We start from the raw sequence: 12,183 nt of genomic DNA, 5'->3' as shown, positions 1-12,183 counted from the left end.
AAGTGAAGGGGAAGTAAAATTCTTTTCAGATAAGCAAATATTGAAGGAGTTTGTTACCACCAGACCTGCTTTACAAGAGATCTTGAAAGGAGCACTAAATACAGAAAGGAAAGACTGCTACCAGGTAATATATAAACACACTTAAATACACAGACCAATGATATATAAAGCAATCACACAAACAAACCAGTATAATAACCAGCTAACAATACAATGACAGAATCAAATCCACACATATCAACATTAACCATGAATGTAAATGGATTAAATGCCTCACTTAAAAGTCACAGAGAGGCAAGCTGGATTAAAAAAAAAAAAAAGCATGACCTGGCCGGGCACGGTGGCTCATGCCTGTAATCCCAGCACTTTGGGAGGCCAAGGCAGGTGGATCACAAGGTCAGGAGATCAAGACCATCCTGGCTAACATGGTGAAACCTGTCTCTACCGAAAATACAAAAAAATTACCCAGGTGTGGTGGTGGGTGCCTGTAGTCCCAGCTACTCAGGAGGCTGAGGCAGGAGAATGGCGTGAACCTGGGAGGCAGAACTGGCAGGGAGCGGAGATCCCACCACTGCACTCTAGCCTGAGGGATAGAGCGGGACTCCGTTAAAAAAAAAAAAAAAAAAAGCATGACCCAGTGGTAAGAGACTCATCTCACACTTAGTGACGCCCGTAGACTTAAAATAAAGGAAAGGAGAAAAACCTATCAAGCAAATGGAAAACAGAAAAAAGCAGGGATTGCAATCCTAATTTCAGGCAAAACAGACTTCAAACTAACAAAGATTGAAAAGGACAAAAAAGGGCATTACATAATTGCAAAGGGTTCAATTCAACAAGACCTAGCTATCCTACATACATATGCACCCAACACAGGAACACCCATATTCATAAAGCAAGTTCTTAGAGACCTACAAAGAGACAAAAATGCCCACACAGTAACAGTGGAAGACTTCAACACTCCACTGACAGCATTAGACAGATCATGGAGGCAGAAAATTAACAAAGATATTCAGAACCTGAACTCAACATTGACCAAATGGACCTGATTGACTTCTACAAAACTCTCTACCCCAAAACAACAGAATATACATTCTTCTCATCACCACATGGCACATACACTTAAATCAATCACATAATTGGACATAAGACAATCCTCAACAAATGCAAAAGAACAGAAATCATACCAAATACACTTTCAGACCACAGTGCAATAAAAATAGAAGTCAAAGCTAAGAAAACCACTCAAAGCCATGCAATAACATGGAAATTAAACAATATGCTCCTGAACAACTTGTTGGTAAGTAATAAGATTAAGGCAGAAATCAAGAAGTTCTTTGAAACTAATGAGAAGAAAGATATAACATAGCAGGGTCTATGGGACACAGCAAAGGCAGTGTTGAGAGGAAATTCACAGCACTAAATGCCCACATCAAAAAGTTATAAAGATGTCAAATGAACAACCTAACATCACAGCTGAAAGAATTAGAGAAGCAAGAACAAATCAACCCCAAACGTAGCAGAAGACAAGAAATAACCAAAATCAGAACTAAATTGAAGGAAATAAAGACACAAAAAAAATTCAAAAGATCAATGAACCCAGAAGTTAGGTTTTTGAAAACATAAAGAAGATGGATAGGATACTAGCTAAAGTAATAAAGAAGAAAAGAGAGAAAATCCAAATAAACACAATTAGAACTGACAAAGAGGATGCTACCACTGATCCCATAGAAGTAAAACTAGTCAGAAACTACTACAAACACCTCTATGCACACAAACTAGAAAACCTAGAAGAGATGGATAAATTCCTGGACACATACACCCTCCCAAGACTGAACCAGGAAGAAATTCATTCCCTGAACAGACTAATAATTAGCTCTGAAATTAAATCAGTAACAGATAGCCTACCAATCAACAAAAGCCCACACCTGATGGATTGACAGCCTAATTCCATCAGATGTAGAAAGAATATCTGGTATCATTCCTACTGAAACTCTCCCAAAAAATTGAGGAGGAGAGACTGCTCCCCAACTCATCTTGATACCAACACCTGGCAGAGAAGCAACAAGTCAGGCCAGTATCTTTACATGAGTATCAATGCAAAAATCCCTAACAAATTACTTGCGAACTGAATCCACCAGCACATCACATAGCTAATCCACCACGATCAAGTAGGCTTCATCCTCAGGATGCAAGGTTGGTTCAACATACACAAACCAATAAATGTGATGCATCACATAAACAGAAGTAAAGACAAAAACCACATGATAATCTCAATAAAAGCAGAAAAAGGCTTTCAATAAAATTCAATAGCTCTTTATGTTAAAAGCTCTCAGAAAACTATGTATTGAGGGAACATACCTCAAAATAATAACAGCCATCTATGACAAATTCACAGCCAACATCATAATGAAATGGCAAAAGCGGGAAGCATTCCCCTTTAAAACTGGCACAAGACAAGAATGCCCTCTCTCTTCCACTAATATTGGAAGTCCTAGCCAGGGCCATCAGGCAAGAGAAAGAAATAAGGAGCATCCAAAGAGGAAGAGAGGAAGTCCAACTACCCTGTTTTGCAGATAACATGATTCTATATCTAGAAAACCCCATAATATTGCCCCAAAAGCTCCTTCAGCTGATAAACAACTTCAGCAAAGTTTTGGGATACAAAATCAACATACAAAAATCACTAGCATTCCTATATACCTACCACAGCCAAGCTAAGAGCCAAATCAGGAAGGCAATCCCATTCACAACTGCCACAAAAAGAATAAAATACCAGGAATACACCTAACCAGGGAGGTGAAAGATCTCTACAATGAGAACTACAGAGCACTGATCAAAGAAATCAGAGATGACACAAAGAAATGGAAGAACATTGCATGTTCATAGCTGGGAAGAATGAATATTGTTAAAATGGCTGTACTGTCCAAAGCAATTTATAGATTCAATGCTATTTCTATCAAACTACCAAAAACATACTTCACGAAGTAGAAAAAACTACTTTAAAATTAAAATGGAACCAAAAAAGAACCCACATAGTGCAGATAATCCTAAGCAAAAAGTACAAAGCTGGAGGCATCACCTCACCTGACTTCAAGCTATACTACAGGGCTACAGTAACCAAAACAGCATGGTACTGGTATGAAAACAGAAACATAGACCAGTGGAGCAGAATAGAGGGTCAGAAATAAGTCCACATACCTACAACTATCTAATCTTTGACCAAGCTGACAAAAACAGACAATTGGGAAAAGGATTTCCTGTTCAATAAATGGTGCTGGGTAACGGGCTAGCCATATGCAGAAGACTGAAGCTGGACCCCTTTCTTACACCATATACAAAAGCCAACTCAAGATGGATTAAAGACTTAAATGTAAAACCCAAAACTATAAAAACCCTGAAACAGAAACTAGATAATACCATCCCAGACATAGGAACAGGCAAAGATTTCATGACCAAAAGCAATCACAACAAAAGCAAAAATTGACAAATGGGATCTAAACTTAAGAGTTTCTACACATCAAAAGAAACTATCAACAGAGCAAACAGACACTAGAGAATGGGAGAAAATATCTTCAAACTATGCATCTGACAAAGGTCTAATATCCAGCATTTATAAGGAACTTAAACAAATTTACAATAAAAAAAGACAATCCCATTAAAAAATGGTCAAAGGACATGAACAGACACTTTTCAAAAGAGGACATATATGCAGCCAACAAGCATATAAAAAAAAGAGCTCAATATCACTGATTGTTAAAGAAATGCAAATCAAAACCACAATGGGATACCATCTCACACCAGTCACAATGGCTATTACTAAAAAGTCAAAAAATAACACATGCTGGTGAAGTTGTGGAAAAAAGGGAACACTTATACACCATTGGAGGGAGCGTAAATTAGTTCAACCATTGTGGAAGCAGTATGGCGATTCCTCAAAGAGCTAAAAGCAGAACTATTATTCGACCCAGCAATCCCATTACTGGGTATATACTCAGAGGAATATAAATCATTCCACCATAAAGACACATGCACCCAAATGTTTATTGCAGCACCCTTCACAATGGCAAAGACATAGAATCAACCTAAATGCCCAACAATGATACTTTAGATAACAAAAATGTGGTATATGTACACCATGGAATACTATGCAGCCATGTAAAATGGCAAAATCATGTCTTTTGCAGGAACATGGACGGAGCTAGAGGCCATTATCCTTCGTAAACTAATGCAGAAGGAGAAAACCAAATACTGCATGTTCTCACAAATGGGAACTAAATGACGAGAACTCAAGAAAACAAAAAAGAGAACAAAAGACATTGGGTCTACTTGAGGGTGGAGGGTGGGAGGAGGGAGAGGAGCAGAAAATCATATTAGGTACTGGGCTTATTAATATCTAGGTGATGAAATAATGTATACAACAAACCCCTGTGACACAAGTTCAACTATGTAACAAACCTTCAAATATACACCCAAACCTAAAATAAAATTTTAGGTTTTAGTGTGTGTGTGTGTGTATATATATATATATATAAAATTTTTATAAAATAAAATTTTTTAAAGGTATTTATAAAAAGAATAGATGTGATTTGGCATCCAGCTGATCATGGGAAATAAGTAAAAGATGACCTCAAAAAATTGTGTTTCAATGACTGAAAGATGACTAATAGATTCACCTTCAATGTACAACATGGAAGAGGATATAGTACTAGTTTACGACAAAAATGTCTACTTGGAGCACACTGAGGTTTGAGAAAACAGAAAGATGTTTAAGGCAAGATGCTGAGCAGACAGACAGAGATAGAACCCCAGAGCCCAGGGTGTGAGAGGGGTGAGGGAGAGACAAGAGCAGAGGTGCAGGTGAAGCCACGGGATAAATGAGGTTTCCAAAGGAAAGAGGGGACATACTCAGGGATGGAAGGCTAAGGATCTAACCTTCAAGGGCACTCAGCTATGAGTCAGAAAGAACCAGATGACTATCAGTGTCTGGGAAGGCCCTCGCTACAGCCTCTAGGAATTTGCACTGAGAGAGGAAAACAATAATGGAATAGTCCTTGTGGCTGACATTAATTGAACCCTTACCAAGTACCATGCACTGGTCTATGTATTATTCAGTTTATTAATTGAATAAGAAACACTCAGTTATTTATTCCTCACAAGTCATAAAAGAGAAGGGGAAAGATTTTCTATTAATAACACAAATTTTACAGATAAGACAAAGTCCAGAAAACCTTTCTCACTTCTCCAAGGTCAAACACTTGACAACCAGTCAAGCTGTGACTGAACCTAAGCAGCCTAGCACCTCAGGTCTCATTCTTAACCATTTTCTATATTGAGAGTTCTGTGAGGACAGAGAAACTAATCCCAGAGTCATATCAAACAACCAAAAGTCACATTTCAGCATTCTATGCTCAGCCAAACATATATGGAACAGCTATTACGGTCCAGAAAGAAAAACACATGAATAGATGACATAAGGCCTACTCTCAAGAAGTTTATATTCTAGAAAAAGGCAGACAAATCAAGCAATTATTGAGACGCACATACTAAGAACCTTATATTAACCACGATGCTTAGATTCAATACTCCATGGGAGCTCAGAGGAAGAAATGACAAATTTTTATGAATGAAGCCCAGTCAATCATTGGAGAAGGTGACACATGTTATCTGAGTATTGAAGAAAGGTGGATGTTTGCCAGAAAAATAAAAGAAACCCAAGGCACAGGTAGCAACATGCAGGTATAAGGAAACATATCACATTCAGGGAATGAAAACAGGTCACTCATGGGGAGGAGTTGAGGTAGGAAAATCAGACTGAGAATACATTGGAAAAGCAGTAAAAGCCAAGCTAAGAATTTAGTTTTTAGTTAACAAGGGCTTTCCTGGGGGTTTTCACATGTGTTTTCAGGAGCAGCCACTCCTCAGGCCTCACCAACTTCCCTGTCCCCTACTGATACCCACAGCACCTACAGGTCCCGGCAGCAGCATCACTTCCTCAGGAGCCTACCCTGCTTTGAAGATTGCAACTTAGCAGACTCCAATCGTTTTTTTTTTTTCTTCTTCTCCTTATAGTACTCAATGGTCACCAATTTTACTGTAATTATCTGTTTACTCTCTGTATTCCCAACTAGACAAAAAGTGCCATGATTCAGAGCTTTTTCTGATCATTCACCACTGTATTTACAATGTCCAGAACAACTCGTAGTAATTAGTAAGCACTCCATAAATGTTTGATGAAATGAATATAAAAATAACAGTTCATACCCTCTGGCATGAAATTTGACCAACAAATATTATTATGTACGAAGCCTGAACCTGCCCTAAAAGGGTATGTGAGAAGGAGAAACTTTTAATATAATTTCCTTGTGAAATGCATTTCAACCCTATTGGGAAAACAAATGTAATTGTGTGACACAGTTCACAATGACAGACACTTTTCATTTATACATTCCAAAACTGAATTATACTCTGGGGAGATGATTAAGAAATGCAAACACATTTATCTCCAGCACAAGATTAAACACGCAACCTTGAAGTAAGAATCGTATGTTTTACAAGTAAACCTGTTTAAAAGAGGATCTGAGACTAAGAAATTGTTGGAGAATTTTGCAGACAAAACACATCACATTTTCGAGCTGTGCAGAGGAAGGGTGACAATTCAGCTGGATGTATCTAAAAGAGAATTTTGCAATACTATGGAGAATGCTGTCTTCAATGAAGTGAAACTGACTTTTTTTTAAAAAGGGAATTACATTTTATGCTAAGTGAAGGACAAAGTATAGCATGTTCAGAGAAAGGGGATAAAAATGGTTAAAAGTCTGAAAAGTATGGCTTATGAGGCCAGCAGAAGGATCTAGAAATATTTGGCTTAATATAGGGAGGACTTGGGGATGATATACCTCTGTTTTGCTGTGGAGGCTCCATAAAGATACTTGTAAGGGCCGGGCGCGGTGGCTCAAGCCTGTAATCCCAGCACTTTGGGAGGCCGAGACAGGCGGATCACGAGGTCAGGAGATCGAGACCATCCTGGCTAACACGGTGAAACCCCGTCTCTACTAAAATATACAAAAAATTAGCCGGGCGAGATGGCGGGCGCCTGTAGTCCCAGCTACTCGGGAGGCTGAGGCGAGAGAATGGCGTAAACCCCGGAGGCGGAGCTTGCAGTGAGCTGAGATCCGGCCACTGCACTCCAGCCTGAGAGTCATGATGCCTGACCTCTGCCCAGTAACAAGGATGTGTCATCTCCACACCACAGTGACTGGTTAAGTGAAGAGTGTTTGACTCAAGCAAAGCCAACGAAAGTTCTTCCATGAGAAACAGCACTTAGGTTTCTCTTCCTATGGACTTGCATGTTAAGGATGGTTTAAGATTTGTTGCCTGTGACTATTTTTCTTTCCTGGGGGAAGAACCCAGCTTAAGAAAAAACCTAACAAGAAACCAGAGCTGGTGGACAGCATAGAGACAAAGAGGGACAGATAGAAAGAGAGGGATAGACATAGAGAAACAGAGAGGGAGGTAAACAGGGTGAATGAGAAGGCAAGATGGAGACAAAGAGGAGGGAGAAACAGAGAGGGGCAAACTTAGACTAAATGACATTGTTCAAATCCTTATAGAGAGCCATGTCTGAAGCCAGACTTTTCAGTTATTTGAACAATCAATTTATTATCTGCTGCATGCTGCTGAAAAAAACATTGCTAATAGATCATCCAATAAGCAAGTTGGTAAAAACATTACATTCAGGTAATTCAATGGCATATATACAGTACAAGCCCTCTTCAAGGGCGTACTTAAATCATAAACTCAAAATATATTCAAATAAGTCTGCTTATTACATATGAAATCACTGGCATTTACAGGCAGTTGCTATTTACAGTGGTTACCTCAGGTTATGCAGCTGTGGAAGTGGATATTGAAAGAACTGGGGACATTTTTAGTTTTACTTGTGAACTGATGGCCTTTTTTTTACAATGCTCAGATATTATTAATATTGTGACTTAAAAAATCTGTGAGAATTAGAAAAGAATTTGATTGTTAGAAAAAATCAAATACAAGCTTGTGAACAGGGAGGAGGTTAACCAACATTAATGTGGGAGTGATGCACCCATAAGAGATGGTGAGGGCTCCCTTGAGGGAGAAGTGAGTGTGCTTGGTGAGAAAGCAGAGAGAACACACTGGTCAGGAAGATTTCCATGCTCCCTGGCTTGTTCTGACCTCAGAGGGAACTCCCAGCCCCGAAGCAGAATGTTCTTGGAGAACTGAGGAATGTGCCATTCTAGCAACATTTTCAGCTAAAAGGCTATTGTGGAGGGACTTGGATTTGAAAAGGTTACCTTCTAGCAAAGGGAAAATTGAAGTTTAAAATGTATATTACAGAAATTAGTAAAAGTGAAGGCTCCCAACCCCAATTCAACTGACCATCCACTCTGGCCAGCACTACACCCTATGCCCTACCCCTCAAATAACCAACTGTTAATGGTTTGGTGAAAATTCATTCATGTTCTTTCTTTTTCATTCTCAATCTCTCTCTCTTTCTCTCTCTCTCTCTCCACACACACTCATGTAAACCCAGATACATGCATCTCTATATTTGTTTTATAAAAGTGGAATTATGCTAAGCATTAGAGTCTGTCACTTACTTCTTTTTCCCCCAACATAATACAACAGTGATATCTTTCTAGGACAACACGTGTCATTATTTCTCATGGTTTTCAATGGCTGTCTTATATTTCACTTTTAAAACTAGTACTCTGTTATGACTACTTGGTTAGTTTTTATTCACCACAGAACTTTAGATCTTAAAAAATCAACTGTACTGTAAAGCTTTTAAAGCAGTTTTTGATCTCCTGTACCCATACTAGATGGTGCATTTATTTTAATTATACTTTGGAAATTATTTTTAAGGAGGCAATAAATTTTTATTAACATAATTCAATTCTGAAAGCACCAGGAAGCACAGTGAGCTAAGAATGGGAGTTGGGAAAATGCATTTTGTAATACTAAAGGAGTTCTACATTTTGCTTTGATCCAGGAGTCTGCCATCTGAGAGGAGTTACAAATCAAAGTGAGTCTTCTTGCTCAAAGGAACTACCCCTTATGACTGATCCCAGAACACCTGTAGCAGCTCTAGAGAGGAGGACATGGCATACTGCCAGGAATAACATGGTTAACAAGGACGTCACATCTCATTGAGACATTCACTCTGTGCTTCGGCCCAGCCCAGCTGAACCAAACTGTTAGCATGGGAAGAACACAGCAAAACAGACACTAGATGATAAATAAAACCATATTCTTCCAGGCTAAAACATTGCCCTGCAATGTTCAGGATGGACCCTCCAGCACTATGAGAGAACACTCTTGGGACAGGGAAAGCTGGAGACAAGCTGGAGGCAAGATCCCCAAGCTCCCCAAGGAAAATAAAACAAAAGAAACCCCATCTGATATCTTATTTATGGTATTGGAGTTGTTGACATCCACCATCAGAGAAAGAAATGGAATTATTGGCATAACTTTCACAAAGAGCATGTGCTGACCACTCCATTTGTTCAGTCCTGTTTGCCAAATACCTAAATAAGTATTTATGCAATGACTGGTTAATTGTCAACCTCCGCATAACAATGCAAGTTCTTTGAGGGCAAGGACCTTGCTCAAAGTTCGTTGCCTTGAGCTTCCTCCCATTGGAATAGAAAGGCATTTCAGAAGAAAGTATAGACTTGATTTTAACTATAATTACACTGAGTTCTACAAAGGAGAAAAATGGTTTTGATGGAGTCAGCGAAGACTTCTGCAAAGAAGAGAAGATTTAGCTAAAATCTGAAAGACATGCAGGAGAGGAGGGGCAGAGGAGCTTTCCAGGCAGAGGGAAAAACCAAGGCCACAGGTGACTGAGCAGAGAGGCCTGGAGGACTAGAAAGAAGGCCAAGGTGACGCCAGCCTGGGGGTGAGGTTAGGAAGAGGGTGAAGGGAAGCTGGGGACATGGACAGCAAACAGAGGATGAAAAACCCTGTATGAGTCTGGTCTTGATCTTCAGTACAATGAATAGCCACTGAAGGGTTTTAAGCAAAGTAGCAACAGTATCAGAGCGGCATTTTAAAAAGATGACCATTTGATCTTGTGAGTGACAAGTAGATGGGGAGGGAATAAAATATATTTGGAGGGAATAATTAGGAAAGTGTTGAGTGGTTTATTCAAGAAATGATGATATTACTTTGGACAAATGATAGAGAGATATAGACTAGGATCTCTTTAGGAAAGAAAATGAGCAGGACTTCTCATTATTTAAATGTAGGAGATGAGGAAAGACTGCTCTTAGAATAACTACCTGGTTTCTAGATGATGCAGCTGTTGGAGCAGCTATTCACTGAGGAGGTGCAAGTTTGATGAGAAAGATCATGAGTTGTACAGCTAGTTACAAGAAACTGACATTAACAACAATATCCACTAACATGGAGTACTATGACAAGCTGGGCCAAAGTGATGTCTTAAATGGATTATCCAATTTATACCTAACTGCATTCATACAAAATAGGTGCTACCTCCCCAAGTTTTAGAGACAAGAAAGGCTTACACTCAGAAAGGCTTAATCACTTATTGCCATTCTCAGAACTAAACATTTTAAAAGCTGGGATTTGAACTCAAATCTCTTCAATTCTAAAGCAGATGGTTCTTAATGACCAATTCATCCTGTTTCATGATAACTCATAGCTACTCAGGAAAATTTTCCTGATTTGGAAAGTATGTAAGCATAAATCTGAAGCCAAACCTTTCTAGGAAACCTCTAGACCTTCTCTCAAGGCAGCACAAAGCAAACTCTCCACATCAGACAGTTGATTCTACACTTTCTCCCACTTGTTTTTTCCTGGCTGACTGGTTCTTTTTCTTACTCTTGCTTTTACCCAGGCCTTGAGATTACCTCAGTTGCCCCCATCTCCCCTGCCTGGCCTTCTCCAAATTCCTGTAGTACTTTCAGTCTCACTACTCATTTTTAACAATGATCATGTGCAGGTTACCCAGCAGGATTTCCATAGATGTTCTACTTCCTTACATTGTATTTCCTATAATAAGAACTTTCATACAGTGTATCCTGACTGTCTTTAAAAGTCTTTCATGTCCTGAAGTCAGATTGTTGTAAACAAGCTAATAAACACAAATTTCCAACTATTACATGCCATGGGTCCAGTTGCTTGCCATCAGTTCAATTTTACCAGAGTCATTATCTCTAGCTATAGAGTGGAGTCTCATTACACATGCATTTAACTTAAGCATATCCAACTATATGTTCTTGACGGAGCAAAAGAGAAAGCAATTTAAATAGAGCAGGCCATTATGCCTGCCATTCCAATCAATGCACATATGTCCCACAAAATAGGAGATGAACCTGCTATCCCCTCAACTGGTTTCAGTCTCTAAGTACCTCCCTCAGTGTGATTAATTCTCTGGAAAGACTGTGATGTTAGCATTTAAAAGTCTGTATGTTAGATATACCACAATCTCTAGTTTCAGTCAACTACTTTTCCTAGTCATCAATTCAGAAAAACAGTGATTGTCTGGGCACAATAGCTCACATCTGTAACCCCAGCACTTTGGGAGGCTGAAGTCTGAGGATAACTTGAGCACAGTAGTTCAAGAGCAACCTGCATGACATAGTAAGACTTGTCTCTATAAAAAAGAAATAAGAATAAATAAAAATAAATTTTAAAAAAGTGATCTATCCCAAGACCGGAGGAAAACTTGGGTTTGTTGGACTGCTCAAGAGACAGTAAGAAATCATTGTCACTGGTAATTCTGATTACATGTGATTTGCACCCCACATTTTTCTGAAAGCTAACCCCTAAGATATGACTGCATTGATAACAGCATATGTTTGTGTAATCATCTGACTTTAGATTGCATTCTACCTTTATGATGAAATGTAAATTAGCAGGAATTGGAAAATGAATAGTGATGATACTAGTGATAAATACATAAATCTGTGACAAATGAGGCAAAGATGGAAATCATTAGGTCTCTTGAAGTCAAATATGAAGAAAGAGAATAAAATTATGCAACAAGAATGAAATTCTAGACCTGGGTCTGAAAAATATAAAATTATTGGGAAGTTTATTATCATCTGTAACTTTCTGGAAAAGAGTCTCCACAATTCATGCACATACATAAATACGTATATCAAATTATTACAGAAATATATT

General features: G+C 38.7%; 1 protein-coding gene across 1 annotated transcript in view; it reads right to left on the bottom strand.

Annotated features, from left to right (window-relative positions):
- HTR4 (5-hydroxytryptamine receptor 4) overlaps positions 1–12,183 on the bottom strand; it is a 98,466-nt gene that overhangs the window by 82,079 nt on the left and 4,204 nt on the right. The gene's annotated exons all lie outside the window — the stretch shown is intronic.

This window comes from Trachypithecus francoisi, unplaced genomic scaffold, assembly GCF_009764315.1.
Source record: "Trachypithecus francoisi isolate TF-2019V2 unplaced genomic scaffold, Tfra_2.0 Lachesis_group2, whole genome shotgun sequence".
NCBI classification, from domain to species: Eukaryota; Metazoa; Chordata; class Mammalia; order Primates; family Cercopithecidae; genus Trachypithecus; species Trachypithecus francoisi.
Note: the sequence above shows the minus strand (reverse complement) of the source record. Positions and strands in the feature narration are given on the sequence as shown.